Source organism: Zonotrichia leucophrys, chromosome 8 (assembly GCF_028769735.1).
Source record: "Zonotrichia leucophrys gambelii isolate GWCS_2022_RI chromosome 8, RI_Zleu_2.0, whole genome shotgun sequence".
Taxonomy (NCBI): Eukaryota; Metazoa; Chordata; class Aves; order Passeriformes; family Passerellidae; genus Zonotrichia; species Zonotrichia leucophrys.
This window is the reverse complement of record NC_088178.1, coordinates 13,364,049-13,380,503: the sequence shown is the minus strand read 5'-3', so window position 1 is coordinate 13,380,503 and position 16,455 is coordinate 13,364,049. Positions and strand designations below refer to the sequence as shown.

Here is a 16,455-nt window from a genome sequence, read left to right as displayed (position 1 = left end):
TTTGATGTCTTTCATATACGAGCTGCATCCCATGACCTCTGGCATATGGCAAAATTATCTTTTAAATTGGCTTCTAACAATTAAGTGTAATTTTGTAATTCAGAAACAGTTTTATTAAACAAGAGAAACTGTGTTTATGATCCATTTTTTACTTCTTTTTTTAATATTCAAAATTATGAAGTTGAAATTTTCAGTTTTATTTAACTATTATATTTTGGTTTACAGCTTGTTATGCCTCTTCTTTTAAAATGTATATTACTAGCAAGAAATCTAAATAAATTATCATAAACGTTTTTCTGGATTCTCTCTATATATTTCTACTCTTAGAGAAAAAGATTCCCTCCATTAGAGTGTCTTTGATAGCATCATTTTTCATATCTTAAGAGGTACTGCATGTGTTGTGTAAAATACACTTGAAAGGATTTTTTTTTGACTGATAGTAGTTTATGTTGTTTCTAATCTTAATCCAGGCATCACTAATTTTGTGTTTGCAAGTAAACACGATAATGAATGAGAATCCTCCTAGCATTGTAATTGATGTTGCTCTTTTGTATCCTGGGTTTCAAATCTGTGTGCAATTGTCAGTGCCCTATAGAAATGTTAATTATCCTGAATAATCCTGTTTGCCTTCATCAGGCTGGAGCAGTCCTAAGCGGTAAGAAGGAGGTGTCCAAGATAGTTAGAAAGAAATACAGCATTAAAATGATGCAAAATACCACACTGGTACAGTTGTAGCCAGGAGAGGGAATGGTATAGGACTGAGGAGAGGAGCATAGGCTGTAAAAAGGGCATGGGATGTGTTTGGTAGAAATGAAGGAAATTACCTAAAAACCAGTAATTTGAAGCCAGCTATAAAATGGAGAGCTGAGGCCACGGAATAAAGTCTTCTCCCCGCCCAGGCACTTGAGGGGAATAATTTTCTGTTCCTCCCCATGTGCACAGGCACTTTATGGTGGTGCAGAAAGGAAGGAAGATGGCAGACCATGCTTTTGGCAGGATGGCTCCTGGAGCGCTGTGCGTGCTGCTGGGCACTGAGCTGGTGGCAGCGTGGACGGGAGGGTGCAGCTGCTGCCCTGCAGGGCTGGGGAGCTGCACGGGCTCTGCTGGGGCTCTGCAGAGAGCTGCCTTTGCTGCCAGCTGCGTTTCTGCTTGACTAGGCAGCTTCCGTGGGCTTTTGAAGTAGAGGGAGAAGGTGCTGCAGCATCTCCTGTGGCATTTGTCCATAGCAGTCAGAATTCTTTTAGAGATGGTGGTTGCTACTAAGGATAAGGTGGCTGCAGTGCAGCTGAGTCAGTATATTCAGACAGTTAATCTGGAATGTGTTGGTGCACCAGGCTCTGCTACCTGTAGGACATGTGAACACGTGTTGGTGAGCGGGGTATGCAGTTAGGTCCTTATTAAAATGTCAGTTCGCAGTCAAATTGCAAGTTTAGAAGTCAGTGTGAAAAAATTAACCTTGTCATAGCAGTAAAAAAATCATACTCATATATTTGCAGAGTGGTGGGTGTGCTAGAAAGCCTATTATCTCAGTCCTCTGAGGTTCCTTGGTGTGGAGGGAGCACTCAGTGGATTCTGAGAAAAATAAACTCTGAATGATGTAATAATCTGAAATCATACAGAACAGGATGCGCTTACTTGAACTTTGAATCAACATTTGTGAAACTTTGAACCAGTGTGTTCATGATAACATGGACAGCAGACCTCGTGTTGTACTGAGAAAAGAAAAATTACTGCCATAGGCAACAAAAATGGCTCTGGCTTGCAATTACTTTTTAATGTAATTTTTTGGGCTAGTTGATACCTTGTTGGAATGTCATATTCAGATTTGGACTGCAAAGGCATGGATTTTTGTGGGAAGACCTTATGTAATTAAATTAAGAAAGCTGTTGAATAATTTGTGATACTTAATGATTACTTTGAGGATTATGAGGCATGCTTAACAAGTACTATTTTCCCTCTTTATTACTGAACCTAGGTTGCACAGTTTTGTTTCTTTAGGTTGCAACCATTTTGTTGTGGTGTCTTCTGTAATCATCCATTTTTCTTTCTGGAGACAGTGTCTTGGAGCAAAGTGGAGGCAGAGCCATTTCTGGTGAATTCAAGCAAAGTGGAACTGTGCTGTGCTGGGCACATTTCTAGAACTTCAGCAGGTACCTGCCGTTAGCAGGGGCTCTGCCTCAGTGTGCCTATTTCTGGTGTTGCTCTCTCAGCAGTGTTTCCTCAGAAATGTGGGGTTACTGTAAATTGCCTGTCAGATACTGATGAAGGAACATTATTTACTGTGGTGCATTCTAATTTCAAAACTGGAATACTGTATTTTTTTCCTTAATGGACTTCCAGGCTCTACTGTATGGAGATTAAAGGGAATTTTAAAAATTTACCAAGAAATCTTTCATGGGCACCAAATTTTGCAAAACATTAAACCAGCTCCCTATAGTCCCTCCTCATATAGTTCTATTTTTTTTTGGAACACAATTGATCTCATTAAAAGGCATTAACGTGCTTTTAATCTCATCATCAAATTAATCCTGTTGATATTGTTTGTCTCTTCGTAATGCAATACAGAAAAAAACCCCTGTAATTTGGCCTTTTCAGATTTTCAGTGCAGCTAAACTGACGTGCTGAATTGTACCAACCCTCAGGCTGTCAAGAGATGCCCTGAAAAAGCTCTTAGCCCTGATTATCCATTGGAACAATGGCTGTGTCTCCAATTTTAGACAGCTGCAAGCGGGGTGACTCTGTGAAGAAGCAGGACATTTTGTGCTGCATTCTCTTCTCAGGAACATGAACTCTTCTCTGCTTGCTTAAAGCCCTGCTGTTTACAAGCCCGAGATCTTCTTGTAAACATGTGCTTGTGCACCGTGAAGGCTCCAGCCTGTAGCACTGTCCTATTCACAGAGAGCAGCCCCAGATCCCTGCCTCTCTCAGCACTCAGTGCCCTGCTGTTCGCACCTCTGAAATTCTTTTATGTAAAAGCTGCGGTGTCTGACTGAAGTCGTGTTCTGCTGCCCTCTTGCAGAGAATGCTTCATGCGAGCGTCTACGTTTTTCCTGGGTAACATTTTCTTTTCTCAGAAATTCAGAATATAAATATTCACTTAGACCACGCTTCCTAAATCAATGACGCCTTGTTGATGGGAGTTAAGTTTTCATACAAATACCATTGTCAGGCAAGAATTTGTGCAGCAGCTACTAACTAGATGGGGGGGAAATTGAAACTGTGAATAGTTTTTATCTACATATCCCCGATGACTGAATTGCACACCTGTAACTGAGGATACTTCTTGTAACACTGCTTTTAAGTGGGAAAGTAACTGAATATAGAAAAAAAATAAAAATCCCCAAACCCTATAATCATAAAAGAAACTGAGTATAGATTTGGAAAAGGGGATATGTAAAATACGTAGTTAAAAAAAAAAAAGAAAAATCCTGTGTAGAAGTTTCAAAACTCAGATGAGCATTGTGTGTGGAGATAAATCATTCCCAGAGGCAAATGCTGCATGAAAATTATTCTTGTCATTTTCTATTCACTTCCACTACCTTGATTTTAAAATCGACTCTTCTAAAATATGTACATTTCAACTGTATCTGCAGTGTGTTGCTGTGTTGCATCGCACTGGGGCAGGCTGTGCTCCACTCTCCTCTAGGTGGGAGATGTGCCATTCCTGGCACTGTTTTAAATTGCTCTGTCCACCTAATGGAAGTGATGACTGAGAGTAGATGTTGTTCCTGTTTCTTAGCGACCCACTCATTGTCTTCTGTTGTGATTCTCTAAATTCTAGAGTGTATTTTGGGCATTGCTGTTACACAGCCATCTGGTAGCTCTTGAATTTATGGAATCTGCCAGGGGGACATGTGCTGACATTCAAAAAGAGAGTAAAAGACTGTTAACCAAAATATTCTCCCCTTTGTTTAATAGTTAATAGTTGGCTTGTACTTGTCACACCAGAAAATTCTTCTTTAGAAATAAAAAATCAAATTAAAAAGATGTCATAAAACCTTCTGTCATTCACCAAGCTGTCCTCCAACTGCTGGTTGACCTGCTTTCATATGGATATTCTTACCATTACACACAAAGTAGTCTTTGTGTGTAGTAAAACCTCTGTGGAATTGGCGCAGCAAACCCTTGAAAAGTGCATAAGCAAAGCTACCTGTATTACCTACTTGCCTTCCTGTGTGAAGGTTTTAAAGACATTCCATGAGGGTTTCCATCAGATGGAGCTCTACAGTTGGTGCTTCCAGTCCCTGCCAGGATGCACCATCTCCCCACATGTAGCTGCCATGGCAGATCTCTTCTCTCCTGTTGACAGTAGCCCTGAGTCCACCACAAAAGATTTACTTTTTGTATTTGATTAGCAAAGAATGAGGGTTTTTGTACCATGCAGAAGGCACTAAAATAAACTATTTTGCCCAATTGCACCTATGCATTATTGAATTTTCTACTTCTCATTAGTGCTGTAGTGAGCAAAACCTGCATTTCCATATAGAAAGCCTCTAAAGCCAAACCCTTTGCACCAACACCAAAATTATTTTGTCTGAGTTCTGTGGAACTCAGAGCTGGAATATTAGTTCTCTGAAACTAATGGAAGCATGAGGAGAGCCTTCCTCCTGGCCATCTTTTCTTTTGCTATGTCTTATGGATACTAGAAACAATTATGAAATCTTCAGTGCTAAATTATTTTCCAGATGCAAGTTGGTTACTTGCGCTTTCATATAATTCCTAGAGCAGAAGTTCTGAACTTTTACAGGTTAAATTACCATACTAAGGCTAACTACAATGTATATAAAGCTTTTATTAGAGAGAGGTACTATTCAGGATTGTCTGTGGTAACCTGCATGTATATGTAAACTGCAGAAACTACAGTGATTCTAATGCTACTGAGGATTTAATATCAACTCTAAATCATTGGACATAATCATATGATCTTATTGTTAATTCTTTCCTTCTTTCCTTGTTCTTGCCAGCAGAAAGACACTTGGCTAAAATGAACTGTAGTCTAAAGGGTACCTGGGGGGCAGCAGGACAATAGCATATGTCAAGCCATTTCCCTTTCAGAAAGGATGTAAAACCTTTGGGTAAGCAAGAGTTTGCCTATGATGTGACCATGCTAATTTGTGGTTGATTGCTGAAGCAAATAACAGCTTTCTGCTGCAAATAGCAATCAACAAATCCCTGCTGGGCACATGGTTGAGGTGCATTTTCCCACCCTGTCCTTGCAGCAGAGTGCCGCGCACTGAAGCCACGCTTACAGCATCAGTGGTGGGAATGCAGTGATTTGAATGGTCTGGAGCAAGAGACTCTTCCTGCAGCTTCTGTGGCAGAGTGCCCAGTGGCTGAAATGCTGCACTCTTGAGCTGCTGCACTTACTGACTGTAGGGAAACAAGGCGGGGTTCCCAATAGGAATTACCCTTCTCCATGATTTTGTGCACTGCAGTGAGGCTCAGTGTGGCACATCCAGGTTGGGATGGGATGTACAACACAGGACATCACTGATACAGAGCTGCACAGAGAGTGCAAACCACTGGCTGCTGAGATAACCTGTCTGCTGAAGATGCTGCTGTCATTTCACAATGTTGTTGAGAGCATAGAAAATAATACTTAAGAAGTGCTTAAAGTAGACAGCATGCAAGTGAATTGTAATGCATCGAGGGGAAAATGTGATAAACTACTCAGCCTTTAACAGTACTCTGTGACACCTCAATTTTTGGAGAAAATTATAAGCTTCTGATAAAATAATAAGAAAAAAAGAAGGAAACAGAAGTCTATCTTTCATCTGTTTCCATCTCTCTAGTTCACAGGAGTGAATACTGCTATAGTAACAAGAAGTGGAGGGTAAAGGCAGATTGAGATGGGAAGGATTGTGATTATACCAGGAAAGGGGGATATAATCAAGTAACACAATCAAGATTAAAGAAGAAAAACTTTATGCTGCAAAACAAGAGAAGAATAAAATTTGGTGGCCTATAGTATTCCTCCTGTAAATACATAAACACAGTATAAAAAAAAAAGATACATATATATATATATATTAGTATTTCCAGTGGGGCTGCAGTGAAACTTTTGCTAAGGGATGAGCTGACAGTATAATAATGAACAACGTTGCTATAAATTCTCCTAAAACAAAGGGGGAATGTCACTAAGGATGTTTAGAGCAGAACTCCTTTTAGAACCATCTTTGCAGGTTAACATGAGCATGTTGAAGGCAAAATAGGCAGAAATGGTGTAGTGGTTAGATGTGAACTACCACCAGTATTGAAGTTAAAAGCTAGCAGAAGTACCAGGGTAAGTAGAGGACCATTAACTTTCATCTCACTCATTTCCAGCCTTTGAAAGGAAGGTGAAAAGGCAGGAGGAGAAAGCAGTACTACAGAATACAGCAGAAAAAATAACTTGATTAAAATTATACCAGATCTGTAGAACTGGAAAGACTAAAGGACCTATTCCTAATCAATAGCACCTCTGAGATAAAACAGTGGAAAAGACAGAGAAATTATTCATCATCTGAGATGAGACAAGAGTGAGAGAAAATACAGGAAATTATTAGGATAAATATTAAGCCAAGTCCTCAGTGGTATGGTTTGCCCATGAAATTGTGTCTGTGCTCTGTGATGTGCCATGTTTCAGCAGAATGCAAAATTCACTCTTGAATGCATTTTGAAAAAGGATCTTGTCATAGCAATACACTGGGGTTCTCCATCATCCTGTGCTTAAACTTTGCTCAAAGCCAGAATATGCAGGATAACCTTTCTCCTTGCAGGGTAGGGCCAAAAGCTTTCCAGCAAAGAGACTAGGATAATTTTTGGGAGATGCAGTTGAATATGCCATGCTAAATAAAACTGCAGTTTGACACAAAATTTGGGAACATTTCTCCTGCTGTTAGAAGCTTTGTGAAGAGTGGGATGTACCTGGTGGAAGCTGTGAGACTCCTACTGAAATACATTGGAAAGCCACAGTGCTGTGTTAGACAAAAAGGTTAGGTGTGACCTAGAATTTTCAGGCTTAAGAAATAGACAAAATTAAAAAAGAAAAATATAATTTCAGTGTCTTCAATGAAAATCTTTCCTGTGCTCAGGCCATTCAATCTGTTTCATCCATATAATGAATCAGTGCACATGGTATACAGAATGGAAGAGTAACAAAATTTCACTAATATCAGCAGATGTTAACCTGTATCACAGCACTTTCTGTAGCCTGATGTAATGCTGTGTGTTTAGGGTCCAGGGGCAATGACCTGTCCAGGAGGAATTGCTCCTTTTTCCACAATGATGACAGTGAAGAAGTAGGCAAAATACTGGGGACTCTTAGTAGGGATATTTTGTGTTCCTCTCTTATATATTGTCTATTGCGGATGGAAATTCTCATGCCACAATTTTGTGGTGGTTATGTGGAAGAAAGCAGGTAGGTGTGAGGGGGTGGCTGCTGTGCAGGAGGCTTTCACTCCACAGTGTGTCAGCCTGTCAGTGCCTTTGTAGGAGCTCTGCTTTATGTTGCAGTGTAGAGAGCTGCCAGGAGAGGGGGGAAAATGGGGAAAAAGGAAGTTTGGTTAATAAAACAGACTTGTCCCTTGAGTGAGAAGCATGGGTGATGTATCAGGGCCTGTACCAGGTTGTAGAGCTGTACATCCTCAATTGCGTATTAAAGACTAAGAAAAGACTCCAAAAGCCTAAACTGCCAGTCTTCTGCATGTATTTCTGTGAGCCTGGGTTTGTGCCATGGGTTCAGGTTATGCTTTCTCTTGTTTATACAACCACAGGCTTCTTGGAGCATCCTGCCTTTTGCTCACACCATGATTAAATTGTACAGGGGGAACATGTGTTTCTCAAATCTCCCTGCAGCTCTTTGGATATGACTGTTTTAAGTTTGACAAGAGGAGGCAAGGGTGCACATGAAAGTGTGCCATTCTGAGTTTGTTCTTTTTTGTGCTTTCATATTGCAAAGATCAATAATTTACCTCCTGTCAAGTGAAACCAGGAGATTAGTTGCATTAATTTTTGAATGCTTTCTTAGTGTGTGTAAATTGATCTTACCTTGCTGAAGTCATGTTTGCAGCCTTACAGTACTGTGGTGGCAGGGGAGCTTCACTGAGCTGTACTGGCTGAATGTACAGCTTAAAAAGCACAACATGTGAATAAACATAGCTGTTATAACAGGAGGCAGGGAATCGTCAACAAACTTGTGGTTTGATGGGGCTGGGCACTGTTTTGGTTTAGGCTGCTTATCAGATTTTTCCTCCAAGGTAATGTTTCGTTGTTTGTTGTTTTCTTCTCAAGTACATCCTCTGCTCTTGGTTTAGCTCATCATCCATACATATGGCACAGAGCTTTAGGCTGATTTCCAGTGCTCTCAAAATGGCCAGTCAGCCCTTACCCAGCCTGTTGTGTTTGCCAGTGTTTTGTGGGTATGACAGGGGTGCAGAAATTCTGTGCTAATGTTCTGGGGGAAGGAGAGGGGTTATGTTTTCAGCTGAACTCTAAGCAAGGGGTGCTGTTCATCCTGAGCGCCTTCGTGCTGCTGTGCTGTGTGTCTCTGACCCTGTAGGCACTCTGTGGGTCTCACCCTCCTGCTCCTGCCTTGCTGCCCAACAGGAACACGGCCTCAAGTGCCTGTGGCTCCTCCCAGCTGACCACATGGTTCTCTGCATGCAGGTTTGGGCTCATCCGGGGGCTCCTGGTGCTGAGGAGTGCTTGCTGTAGGAGGAGAGTGATGCTTGCCCAGCAGTGTCTTTGGGCGGAGCAGAGGTTCTTCACACAGGCCTTTATGCTCCATTATCCCTCTGCAAATACTATGCCTGGTAGATGTTATTGTGCCACCTAAAACATTCTTTACTTACATTATTCTGAAAAAATGCTGGTGCTAATCACCCACCAGCAGGCAGCAGTTCCCTCTGAATAGAGAGGCATCAAACACCTGATGCAGCACTGCTCCCCTCAACAGCTCAGCAACTGCCCTTGGCCCATGGCACTGCTCTCTGTGCTGCCATGAACAGATGTAATTCTCTGATCGCATCTCTCATTTGTGCATTGGTTTTGAGCTAATGATGTGTTTCTCTGTGCATACCTAGGGGAAAGAAAAAAAAGGTAATATGGAACTCCTCCTTCATTTTGGACTGTATAGCTCAGACCTGCTGTGGAGGTACTGCACACAGCACTGCTGCTGTGCCTGGGTTTTTATGAAGTCATTGGAAAGATTTAATTAAAACTGTTTTCTAGATTTCATCTTCTGCAGGAATGGTCTTTTAAAGATTCTACCCATGGGGTATTGTTTATCCAATTTAAGGTATTGAATTGCAGAATATTATTCTGGTGTATTTATTCTGTGGAAATCTAGACTTAATTTTTTTCCTAAACAGTTTGCCATTATGTGGAGGAGGCACAGTCCATGTTCTGCAACTGCTGTGAGAGGTGAGATTGAAATGAGTTTGATTTGTTGCTACATTTTATCTAAAGCCTGCAGGTATCTTGTCCTCATTGTATCTAATACCATAAGTATTTATTGTTTTTCTATTAAAACATTTCCATAGATATCACTGTCACTTATATTGTTCTGTATTTAACTAAAAATATATTTTCCTCCTTGAGATTTTCTCTAGTTCTGGTCACAATACTTCTGCTCTGTTTGTCCCCACAAGCTATTCACTCAGTCTCTGATGCTTGCTGGCAGGGTTTGTTTAGGAATTGAATATTGTGATATGTTCACAATATATCACAATATTCAGTTGGGTGTTCCCATAAGTGCACCATGAAGGTATAGCTCTTGCACTGCCATTGCACCAGCACTCAGATTCCCCAAGTTTCTCAGCTGACAATCCAATGTTTTGTTACCTGTGCTGGTGCTGTAATGAAAACACCCACTGCTCTCCTGTGCTGGAAATCCCATTTTCAGACTCAGTTGCCCCACAGCTCTTTCTCCCACACATTATCCTGGTTTTGAAGCCTCCTCTGCTTCAGGGAATTTCTCACCAAGTAGTCAATTGATGCTTCTTACTAAAAATTGAGCCACAGTAAATATCTGACATGATCAATTCTGTTCACCCACAAAATATGACTGGCCCTTTTCCTCAGATCCCAATCAATGCCTTCTCCTTTTAATTTGCTTTACTTTCTACCTTACACTTACTTATTTCTGCAGCCATATTCCTCAGTCATTCCCTAGCTCTGTTCAGAGGAGTTTGTACCTCTGCTGTGCAGAATGCCTCCGAAGTCAGAAGCTCTTTCTTTGGCCAAAACACATTCCTTATGTCTTTGCAGACCTTCTCTCATGCCGGAAGCTCTCCTCCCTCTCAGACACTTGTCCTGGTCCAGCCTGCTCCCATCTCCATGAGACTGTTCCTGCTCTTGCCTAGCCCAAGTCCTTGGTGGGGTCTGTCAGCCCTGCATCTTTCACCCTTCCAGGCAGGTGGACAGGGCCCAGGGGATGCAGATGAAGGGCTATGACCAGCTCTGCCCATCCTGCTGGGGAGTGACCAGAGAAACTCCTGGTATGTATCTGGTTTTAAACTTGTATGCTTTTGATTTATATGCACAAAACTGTACCAGCTCCTACTCTAACAGTATAATTTCCCTCTGTTAGTTTTCATTTTCCTGTATGATGCCAGTTCTCTATTGTTACTCATTTTATGTATCCTTTATCATATTTGTCAGTAAGTCTCCAGCAGACACAAAGCAGCAGGCTCTGTTTGCAGCAGTACAGCTACCAGAGCTTGGCAAAATAGCAGTGCAAAATCATTTGCATTAGAGCTAATAAAGACAGCTGGAATGGGCCCCAAAATATGTTCAATAAACCAATAAGAGTGACTGCTGTTTATACTCCTACTTTAGCAAAACTAACTGGTTTTCATTCAATGTTTATAGTACTGTAATTGTGTAGTGTAGTATTTTCCTGCAATTTAAAACTAATATAATGGTCAATGCCTGTCTTTAAATGCCGACAGTTTGCTAACAATTTCCGGTCTCATGCCTTGTGCATTTTATTTCCTCCGTATGAGGGGAGGGTGAATGTCTCACCATGTACTTTGCTATAACTCCTGGTAAATGCTGTTTCTTTTATAGTGGCCATTATAACTATCAGTTTGGGGAATAAAAGCATGTTGTGTTTTTTTTAACTCCAACTCCTGTATTCAAAATTATCCAGAAACCTTCTGGAGGAGTAGAGAGATCATAATTTAGCAAAAGAAATATGTGAATTAACCACTTAATGGCATTCTTTGAAATTCTAGATGCTAACATACTGCTGTAGCTTCCTTCTGCATTCCCCCTAGCAAGTTTAGCTTATCTATCCCATGGAAACAATTTATTTAAAATAGAAGTGTCAGACCTTGAGACAATATTATCCTACCAAATCTAAATATCTTGGAAATACGTGCTTATTCTGAAACATGCACATATTGGCTTCCATAAAAGAACATGCCTTTTTTTTAGCTTGCTTGATGCATGCCAGCAGTTTTTTATAAAGAGGATAACTGATAGACATTCTTAATAATAATGACAAATAAATAACATCCCTTTCTTACAATGCTTGACAATGCAAAGATACTGTACAGGACTATATAGGCAAAAGTAAGAGGCAGAATTTTCCTTTACCCTCTGCCATACATGAAACAATAAATCAGTCCATACTAAGTTCATTTAGCCATATTTTACATCTTCTAGAACTGGAATTGTGTAGCCTACAAAACAATTTATATTTTATCTGTACCATCTAATTAATTAAATGGCCCCAGAGTACCAGACTCACAAATCTCGTTAATAGCTGAATACAGAAATAAAGACTGTTCAACCCTACTAGAATAATATTTGCATATCTCCACCTGCGATTGGTAATAAGTACCTGCCACAAATCAGAATTATGAATTTTGCACGCCTAACAAAACCGCAGGGGAAATTATACCTCAGACATTCCATAATAATTGCAGCTAAGCTGTTTAGTGCCATCCACTTATTCTGCCTGAAATGTTTAAAGCAGCAACAGTTGTAAATGAATTCAGGCACACATTCAAGAGAAAATGTTTTAAAAAGTTTTTCTGTCTTGCCATATGTAATTATCTTTATAGAAATGTTCATCTACAAGTTATAACATGCTCACATTTAAAATTGCAAATTAAAAAGTAAGCTACTCCAATTAAAGTACATTTTATAAGAGCATCCTTGTAAGTTTACTATGATTATACAGGAAACAGTTTGGGCCATGTTTATCCCATTGATCTCCCAGAATTGGTGATCTGTTCTATAAACAACTGCAGCAAGAGGTTTGATTTTTCAGTGCTTCTTTCCCCAATAACAAGTGATTCCTGGGGGAGGGTTAACCATTAAGGCTTGGACAGAAACATACTGCAATGTGGATAGTCTTTCATAGGCTGGGGAATTGGGACATTAAAGTAGGCAGAGTGAGTTTCCTCTGGTTTGTTTATTTTCGTGACACAAGTGGAAACTTCATATGTGGTATAGCTGGAGGAACAGTGAGATGCTGGTGGCCTCATCTTCTGGTTGAGAGGTAAAGGAATGATATTACCTGACTTTATATAACAATAGGATTTGGAGGCAGCCCAAGAGTTCTTTAGAATTACAGGTTCTGCTCAGTCAACTGCATTAGGACAACTCTGGGAGCTGGTTCATTAACTGCTTGCTGTAGGAACAGAGGTTGGTCTGTGAGTGTGGTATGGACCAGCCACTGTGTGTGAATCTGCTGCTTGGGCACTGTGGGACAGCTCCCAGTCACCAAGAGATGCTAAGAGCACACAGTGCCTGTTCCACCTCTGTCTTGGGAGATGGCACAGAGACATGGGACAGCACCTGTCCCTGTGGGATCCCTGGTCCCAGCCTGCCCCTGCAGGAGCTGACAGGGGACACAGCTGTGCTACTGCAAACATGAGGCATTAGGCAGCAAACTGGTAGTGACAACCCTGCTGCCTCTTGTGATATGTATGCATGAATTGTTATATTATAGACTTTAGAGAAGGCAACAGACCAACAAGAATAACTCCTCCTTCACTCTGGGTCTCGCTGAACACTTGGTGTTTTATGAAGAGCTAGACTTCGCCTTTTTGCAGCAGAGGTGAACAGAGCCAGAACTACAATGTGAACTGTATTTGTGATCACTGAAATCAACTTATAATTTTAAAGCTAGTCTTCTGATTTTGGAGTATTTTCTCTTAGTAATGCATAGCACAAGCAAGCCTGCATATGTACATTTAGGCTGCAGGTGAGAGTACACTAGAGGGAAGTGAGAGGGGAACCCCATTTCCATCAGATGAGAAGGGCAGAGGCAGCCCAGAAGAAGGCATTTGGGAGGTGCAGATCAGGCTGTCCATGAGGAAACCATATCCTGGAAGGGGCCTGGCAGTTTGGGTAACCATTCAAATGCATCCCTTTGTAGACAAGCAAACTCACCTCAGGGTTAGGTTTATGTTATTTTAGCAGCAGTCACTGTGGCCTTACAACATGCAAATATAACCTCACTGTAATTCTTGCTGTCATTATAGAAGAGGAGCAGGAGAAGGCAGGAGAGGAGTGCTCCTGGAGAGGCAGCCGTGCCCTCTGCCAAGCCCCGCCAGTGACACACAGCCCCAAGGGAATAGGCCCTGGAGTACTGCAGCTCCTGAGCCTGGAAACTTCCACATCAGTATGCTGGGAGGGGAGCACTCATTTTGCCAGTGTTTTAGTAAAGGATTAAAAAATAATTAGAGTTTATATATGTTCAAAAGGAAGGGGCACGGTGGAGCAAGCCACAAGAAGATGATTAAGTCAGGTTGATTGGCTCTGCCTAGAATGACAGCAGTGAGTGTGAAGATTTAGGAAAATAACTGATAGCCTATTACCATGATTAAATGCAGCTTAACACTTCTTTTTGTATTATAGAGGACCAACAGATGAGGTCCCTATGGATTTTTTTTTTCTTATTACATAAAATGGCTACAGAAGCTGAACTATAATCCCTCGCTAACTTACACATTAGCCCAGGGCAATAAAGATGTTTTTATTGCAGGCAGATTTCATGAAAAGTTGTTCAGTTTTATCTCTGAGTACTGTAATGTGCTGAAGGCATTTAAGTGTCCTGTTGGGACACTCTGTCCTGGAAAGGAGTTACTCTCAAAAGGACAGCAAGGTCATTGGAAAAGCTGTATTTTCTGCCAGGGGATCCTGCCCTTTCCCCTCAGTTCATCTGCCACTTTTTTGTCTTGGTTGTGAACACAAGCCAAGCCAGACTGTCAGACTGCAATCCCTGCTTGCACTCTGATGGATGCAGATCCAGCACCAGACAAACATGCTTGAAAAGGAAGCCCTGGTCCTCTGGCCTGCTTCCTCCAGCTTTGCCAAGTCCTCCTTCCTCTCCTCCTGCCAGCAGTAAAGGATCCTGTGTCTCTGCAGCAAGGTTTCAAGTTTTCAGTTCACACCTGTTACCTGGGCTGTTCCCCAAAGCAGCAGGCTGGTTCCCTGCCATAAGTGGCCACTTCTCCTGTCTTTTCTAGAAGCAGTTAAAACCTGTAGCCCAGCTCTCATCATCTTAACTTGAATTTTGACAGAACCCTTTTCTCTAACCTTGGGAAATGCAGCAGTAGTTCAACCATGCCTTCCCTAACAGCTCTTACTGTCCAGGCTGCCTCCCTCTGCCTGTCCCTCTTGGCTCATTCCCTTGATTTCACAGATAACATAACTCACTTGTCATCTTTCCCCCATCACTTGGTATCAGACTGCAACTGTCTCTTGGCTCTCACTGTCATTACAGGATGGTTACATTTTCATCAAGACTTTCATGCCTTTTCCTCTTATTCCTGCACTCTCTCTCCCTTCAGCTGGCAGTGGCACATCATAATTACCCATAATCCTGGCTTCTAGCTGTGATTCAGTGCTGCACGTTTGTTTCTGTGGCTTCTCTGTTTGGAGGACTGTTGGCAGTTCAGGGATCCTCTTTCCCTCTTGGGTGTTCCCCGCTCCCCCACAGAGCCTCCATCTTTCTTTTGGATTTTCTTGTCCAGTTCCATTCTTATAGAAGCTCAGATACATGCAAAAGGTGTGAGGGCGTCCTCTCTCTTGAGCCAAAGACTTTATAATCTTTGCTAGCAGCTAACAGCATCAGGAAGTGCTAATTTACTGCTACATCCATGCAGCAGTGTATGGTCTTTGCAGCAGTGCTGCTTGGGCTGAATCCCCTTCCAGTTGTATTCATATCAGCTGGCCTCTATATGGAAGGCAGATGAGGAGCTGGCATTAGTGGTTTCTTTCCATAAACTATTATGCAGAGAATAATCTCTGATTGATGAGGTCATGCCCCACTACCTTACAAAGAAACACATGTGTCTTTCCTAGGTTTAAACATAAGGCCATACTTGGCAATCAGTCAGCAGTTTCTCATTGACTGTGACTGGCAGGGATTTTTATTATGCTTATTTTTGATTTTGTTTCCTTCATTTATCTAAATCTAGGAAATATTTCTATTTAATCTTTCAATCTATAAAAAGTACAGATTTCATCTTATAAGATGCTTTAAGTATGTATAATAAAATGATGGTTTTCCCTTTACCTTGCACATTCCATTCATATTGTAATTTTTTGTTCGAGCTTAAGCAGTCCGTGTTTCATTAAAAAACCCCACACTATTCATATTTCTTTCATCCCTTATAAGATGTTAAAAGCAATGTTGCTTTGATGAAATTTGGCAGGTAAGAGGATCTAGTTGAATCATCTCAAACCCCTGGAGTTTTGGGCCTCCAGCTATTATAGTAGAGCAGCAATGAGTATTCAGAAATTGGTCCTTTGTTTGCACTGCATTTCCAAGCCATCTGTAGCACACAAAAGCCACAGCTCTCTTTATAGTTCAGAATGAATATTTAAAAGTTCAGTTTTAGGTTTTATTTCTAGCACTTCACATCTTCCTATCCCATCTGTCTTGTGTCTCAGAACAGTTTCATTCTACTGTACTAGGCAATGGCAGTACTTGGTCTTAGAACCACAGGTAAATGGTGGCTCCTTTTCCATTTGATATCAGAGTGTGCAGTGTGTGCGATCAGGATCTACACTGAGCACATATGTGTTTATTTATTCCCATGCACTCAATTTTTATTTGATTATTAACAAGCAGCTGCAAATATTAGGTCATCCAGTCTGAAACTTTGCTGCATGTGCCTATAGAGTGGCAGAAAAACCAAGCAAGTGCATGAGTGCTGCTGGCCCTGGGTGGTGCAGCCTGGCACCATGGCCAGCACCCACCCCAGACTGGGGGAGCTGTCCTTGGACCCGTGTGCTGAGCCTCCAGTTCCACAGTGAGGCTGGGGAGTGACAGGTGCCCTTGGGAAAAGGGAAGGCACGAGGATACCTCACAGTGAGAGGGAACTCGTGTCATCTGTTGTGGAGGAGGCTCTAGGGTGAGGGCTTGGAGCTGCTCACTTCAGATGGTGTCAGCATATGCATTTGTATATTTTCGTATATATGTTCTGTGGAAAATTTAGTAAGAGCTTCTCT

At 41.5% G+C, this 16,455-nt stretch overlaps 1 long non-coding RNA gene across 1 annotated transcript in view; it reads left to right on the top strand.

Annotated features, from left to right (window-relative positions):
- The window catches only part of LOC135451138 (uncharacterized), a 175,282-nt gene that overhangs the window by 58,108 nt on the left and 100,719 nt on the right, over positions 1-16,455 (top strand). The window contains exons 18-19 of the long non-coding RNA XR_010441228.1: positions 9,351-9,402; positions 10,249-10,478. This is a non-coding gene — a long non-coding RNA (uncharacterized LOC135451138). The remainder of the gene's footprint in view (positions 1-9,350; positions 9,403-10,248; positions 10,479-16,455) is intronic.